The sequence below is a fragment of the Equus asinus genome, chromosome X, assembly GCF_041296235.1.
Source record: "Equus asinus isolate D_3611 breed Donkey chromosome X, EquAss-T2T_v2, whole genome shotgun sequence".
In the NCBI taxonomy this organism is placed as follows: domain Eukaryota; kingdom Metazoa; phylum Chordata; class Mammalia; order Perissodactyla; family Equidae; genus Equus; species Equus asinus.
The window spans coordinates 134,842,564-134,849,325 of record NC_091820.1 but is presented as its reverse complement, the minus strand read 5'-3'; positions in this window follow the sequence as shown (position 1 = coordinate 134,849,325).

Here is a 6,762-nt window from a genome sequence, read left to right as displayed (position 1 = left end):
CCAAAATAAACTCAAAATGGATTAAAGACCTAAAGGTGAGACCTGAAACCATAAGGCTTCTGGAAGAAAACGTAGGCAGTACACTCTTTGACATCAGTATTAAAAGGATCTTTTCGGACACCATGCCTTCTCAGAGAAGGGAAACAATAGAAAGAATAAACAAATGGGACCTCATCAGATTAAAGAGCTTCTTCAAGGCAAATGAAAACAGGATTGAAACAAAAAAACAACCCACTAACTGGGAAAAAATATTTGCAAGTCATATATCTGACAAAGGCTTAATATCCTTACTATATAAAGAACTCTCGCAACTCAATCACAAAACATCAAACAACCCAATCAAAAAATGGGCTGGAGACATGAACAGACATTTCTCCAAAGAAGATATACTGATGGCCAATAGGCACATGGAAAGATGCTCATCATCGCTGATCATCAGGGAAATGCAAATCAAAACTACACTAAGATATCACCTTACACCCGTTAGAATGACAAAAATATCTAAAACTAATAGCAACGAATGTTGGAGAGGTTGCAGAGAAAAAGGAACCCTCATACACTGCTGGCGGGAATGCAAACTGGTGCAGCCACTATGGAAAACAGTATGGAGATTCCTCAAAAAAACTAAAAATAGAACTACCATACGATCCAGCCATCCCACTACTGGGTATTTATCCAAAGAGCCTGAAGTCAGCAATCCCAAAAGTCCTGTGCACCCCAATGTTTATTGCAGCACTGTTTACAATAGCCAAGACGTGGAAGCAACCTAAGTGCCCATCAACAGACGAATGGATAAAGAAGATGTGGTACATATATGCAATGGAATACTACTCAGCTGCAAAACAGAACAAAATCATTCCATTTGCAATAACAATGGACCTTGAGAGAATTATGTTAAGTGAAATAAGCCAGCAAGAGAAAGATAATCTGTGTATGACTCCACTCATACGAGGAATTTAAAACTGTGGACCAAGAACAGTTTAGTGGATACCAGGGGAAAGGTGGGGTGGGGGGTGGGCACAAAGGGTGAAGTGGTGCTCCTACAACATGACTGACAAACATTAATGTACAATTGAAATTTCACAAGATTGTAACCTATCAATAACTCAATAAAAAAATAAATAAATCTAAATACCTTTCAGTTTCTTTGAGACAAGAAACTAAAGGCAGACAAATCTACGTTTAGTAATCAACTTTTAATATTTTATCCTATGTGTAAATGACCTAGATACCCAATAAAATGTTATTATTTAACTTAACTTAGTAAAGCTATAAAGTTTGTTTCCAAAAAGATTTGGAAGGTGTTTTTTAAGTATATAGACCATAAAACATAATTATTGTACTTAAAAATTCTTACTAGTTTTAGCAATTATGTTTCAGTTGCTCTTAAAAACTTCATGTGACATTAAAGCAGTTAAGCATCATCTTAAGTTGTTTTAAGTACATACATTGTGACACATAATTATTGTTAAAAAGTTTCTCCAAAAACATTTCTTTTTTTACATTTATTCGGTTTACCTGTTCTCATCAATTATATTTAGATCATCTATGAAAACCTCTTGAGACATTAAACAAAATCAGCTATTATTCCAAGTTATTACTCTTGTTGACAAATTTTGTAACAGAGATAACATGAGCTCCTTTGACCACTAAACCCAAGCTGTATGTTTGCATCATATCCGATGCTGAGAACTCTGAGGACATGCCTACTTTAAATCAAACCAGAAAAATTAAAGAGGCTTTTACTTACCAAAGATCATTTTATATCATGTTAAATAACTTTGTCTTTTAGAAACTTTTGCACATTAGTCAAAGACTGCATTCCATTATGAAAGACTTTGAATCCTCTCTTTTTAATGGTGACACTTAAGGTGGATTCATCTGCAACAGAGGTTCCCCAGAATGGCCATTACGATTCCAAATTGTCTCAAAAGTTTACTTATTTTCTCTTGTTTAATTTTAGATCAGGAATTTGTAGGGAGTTGAAGTGTCGAATCTCAACGAGAGGAGAGAGAAGCAGCAGCTTTGGCTTTGGCTGCTGGCATGTTTAATTTTTTTTTGGAGGCCATAAAGTATTTCTGATTTCATATAGAAGCCTCAAAAGATTAAAACAGGCTTCCCGTTGTCATAGTTGACTTTTCCCAAATTGCATACATCAGTTTGGGTAAACTGAAGTTGCCTCATTTGGGCCATTTTAAAGTGAGATCTCCCTTAACATGTTTAATTAACATAGCCTGAAGGGTGGATTTATATGCTCTTACAATATCAGGCAGGGGAGACGTTCCCCAGTGAAACAGAATGTTTATCCTCACAACATAATCTATAATACAATCAGGCAAAAGAGATACAATTATTTTACATAAAGCCCATTTAAATATGCCAATTTTTACAAACCTTTATCTTAATTTTTCCAACTTTTATGCTTTTAATTATAACGTATATTAGAATTCCATTAACAAGTTTTGGTATTATAATATTATGTGGGGAAAGCATTCCCAGCTAGACATAACATTTATCCCCCCAAAAATATTCAGGCAAAGTTGACATAACCTCTTCATATAATATCAGCTTAAACACTTTAATCTATAAAGTCTTACCAACTTTAGCAGCCTAACTGTTGCCCCAAACAATTGTTGGTCAGGTTTTTCAGTGTGATTTTTGGGTCCTGACCTTTTAAATTTTTTAAACTGCAGTGAATAGAACAGGCCTGTTTTATGTCCTTTAATGCTGGGGGGGCCAATCAGGGATCTTTTTAGTCCATCCAACCTTAGGCAGTGTTTTAGTAAAAGCTTTCATTTTAACTTTATTTATGTCTGTTCTACTGATCGCATTTCCCTTTTTTTAATAACTAGTTAAGGATTTCCATCTTGTTGGGATGAGTTCTGTGACTCTGCCCTTTCTGATTTCTCTTTGTTTTTTTTTCCCCCCTTTGATATTTGTCTTATTTACCTTAACTTTATTATTTTTTATTTTTTTATTTTTTTATTTATTAACTTTATTTATTATCGCTTTTGCCAAGCGGTGCCATATCCGCACCCGGGATACAGAGCGGCAAACCCCGGGCTGCCGAGAAGTGTAACATGCGAACTTAACCCCTGGGCCACCGGGCCGGCCCCATGCCACCTCTTTTATAAGGCAAATAAAAGCTGTCTCATTGCAGTTCCCTCTTTATCCTACCACTGATCCCACCAAAGTACCAGCATTCTCTGCCCTCTTTTTTCTTACAAGGGACCAAGCTTCCCGGCACCTAAGTCTCTAGAGCCCACTCTTTCTCAGGGAATGTTCTCTTAAAATTATCTCCATTTCCACTTCATCAGCTAATGCTTGATCTTTACTGGATCATTCACAACTAGATACAATGTAACTTAATTTCAACTTTCAAAAAAAGGTCTTCCTTAACCTGACATTGCCCTTCTATTCCACATCTCACTCCAATATTTAGTAAAATTCTTTGTAAAATTGTCTACATATTCCCCTCCAAATGCTCTGTTAGTCAGCTCCAATCAGATGACTATCCCCACCACTGCATTGGAACAGCTCTTCGCACGGCCACCGATTACCTACATTTTCACAATCTAAGTCAATTCTCACTACTAATCCTACTCAGCTTCTCAGCAGCACTCAAGAGACCTGACCACACGCTCCTAGAGATTGTTCTGCTCTGGACCTTACAGTAACCACCGTTGAATTGCTTCAGTTCCACTGACTATTCCTTCCCAGTTTCCCTTCCTGAAGACCTAGCCAAACTTCCAAACGGCTGAGAGCCCTAAACTTAGCTCTGGGTCATCTTCTCCCTCACCTGGTGATCATATCCAGTTCCATGGCTTCACACACCATCTGTACCCTGGCTACTCTCAATTTTTATTTCCAGTAGTGAATTCTTTCCTGAGTTCCAGACTCCTATGTCCTCTTGGTTATCTAGCAGAATCTCAAACATGACATGGGTAAATCAGAACTGCTTCTTTTCCTCCCTCCCCTCCCCAATCTGGCTCCACTTGCACACTTCTGAACTTCAGTACGTGGAAACTCTGGTCTTCAGTTTTTCAAGCCAAAATTCCTGGAGTCTTCTTTGACCACTCTCTTTCCCTTACATTCTCCATCCAATCAGTAGATGAAGTCTTGATGGCTCTAACTCCAATTTACGTCAGGACCACAAAGGATGTAGGGATCATCAGGGGCCATCTTGGAGGATGCCTTCCCTAGGCAGCGAGTCTGTTGTTCACAACTGATTTCTTGGTGCCAACCACAGTGCCTGGAGCATAGAAGACTACCCGTTAACATGTGCTGACTGGCTAATTATTTACATCTCTGAGGATACTCGTGTTGTGAAGGATAGAGTTTGGGAAACACTCACTGAAACACGTTTATCTCCTTTGCTAGGATGAGTTCCTTCAGAACGAGTATTCTTTCCCATTCTAAACTGTATTCCTAGAACCTAGCACAGTGTCTGGCACACAGTAGGTGCTCAGTATATGAATAAATGAATAAAGTAATAATGAATCATGAGTGAGTGACTATATATATAACCAAACCTATGGGTACAACAGAATCATTTTTTAAACTTTATTGGAATATAATTTACATACCTTAAAATTTACTCATTTAAAGTGTTCTATTAAATATTTATATTAAATTGACTGAGTTGCACAGCCATCATCAGTCAAGAGTTAGAAAATATCCGTCACCTGCATGAGATCCCTGGTGCCACTTGTAGTTAAACCCTGTCCTCACTCTCTGCCCTAGGCAAAAACTAATTTGTCTCTAATTTTCTTTTCCTCAAAAATTCATATTAATGGAATCATATCAATGGCTTATTTGGTTGATCTTTGATATAGCACGTATAAGTAGTTCTTTTGTTTTTTATTTTATTGATTTTACTGTTTAATAGTATTCCATTATATGGCTATAGCACATTTTGTTGATTCATTTACCAGTTGATGGACATTTGGGTTGCTTTCCTTTTTAGTTATTGTTAATATGATCCTATATACATTCATGTGGAAATCTTGGATTGAAAATATATGTATTTTCTTTTCTCTCAGGTAGTGGAATTGCTCATCATATGGTAATTTTATGTGTAAAATTTTAAGACACTGGATTGTTTATCTTTATTATTGAGTTTAAGAGGATTGTTTTTGGTATGTTTTGGAAACAAGTCCCTCATCAGGGACATGATTTGCAAATATTTTCTCCTAAACTATGGCTTTTCATTTTCTTAATTGTGCCTTTTAAAGTGAAAAAATATATATTGATTATTTTTCTTTCATGGATTGTCATTTGGGTGTCTTATTTAAGAAATCTTTACCTAATCCAAGCTTGTGATGATTTTTCCCTATGAATTAATTTTTGGGTGTGGTCTGAGGTAAGGGTGTAAATCCATCATTTTGCAAGTGGACATCCAATTGTCCAAGCACCATTTAACTAGCTCTCTAGCACCTTTGTTGAAAATCAATTACCACAAATTTATGGGCTTACTTGTGGATTCCCAATTTTGTTATGGTCATCTATATGTCTACCCTATTCAAAAGTTATACTGCCATGATTAAAATATCTTTATAGTAAGTTTTGAAATCAAGAAGTAAAAGTCTTCCAACTCGACTCTTTTCCAAATTATTTCAGCTATCCTGGATCTTTTGCATTTCAATATAAATTTTAGAATCAACTTGTCAATTTTTACAAAGAAAAAAAGCCTACTGTAATTTTTATAGGGATTGTGTTTAATCTATAGATCAATTTGGGGATTATTGACATCTTGATATTACATTTACTGATCCATGAACACAGTACATTTCTCCCTTTCTTTAGGTGTTCTTTAACTTCCCTTAACAACATTTTGTAGTTTTCAGTGTAAAAGTATTGCACTTCATTTATTAAATTATTCCTACATATTTTAGTTTTTTAATAGTATTGTAAATGGAATGATTCTCTTAATTTCATTTTGGGATTGTTCATTGCTAGTACATGGGAAAACAATTGATTTGTGTTTACTGATCGTGTATCTTACCACCTTGCTTAACTCTTTTATTAGTTCTAATAGTTTTCTGTGGGTTCCTTAGGATTTTCTCTATACACAACACTATTGTCTATGAATACAGTCCGCTTCACTTCTCCTTTGGAGTTGTGTTAACAGTAATAATCCAAACTTTAGGATTGCACTCATCCATGAATGATGTGTGCCCTCCATCACCTTGAAAACATGACTCAGTTATTTCTTTTAGTTCCCGGGGCAGCCTCATACATACTCATGAGTAGTGCTCTTGTGTACTGACAACCCTGGTCAGATCCTGGGAAGCCAGGGAAGGGAAGGCTGACAGCAGTCACTCTGGCCAGTCTTTTCTGGGAATGTTTATATCCAAGTCAGGAGTGCAGACCATACACTATTAAGGAACAAACTAAAAGTAAAATTAAGAAAACAGTTCCTTTTCCAATGGCATCAAATAAAATAAGATACTTAAGAACAAATTTGACAAGAGAAGTGCAAGATTGTATACTAAAGAAAAACTACAAAATATTGTTGAAAGAAATTAACCGAGACTTAAATAAATGGAAAGAGATCTCATGTTCATGGATCAGAAGGCTTAATATTGTTAAGATGGCAATATTTCCCAAATTGATCTACATATTCACTTCAATCCCTATCAAACTCCCAGCTGCCTTTATTTAAGAAATTTACAGGCTGATTCTAAAATCCACATATAAATTCAAAGAGATCCAGAATAGCCAAAATAACAAATTTGGAGAACTCACACTTACTGTTTAAAA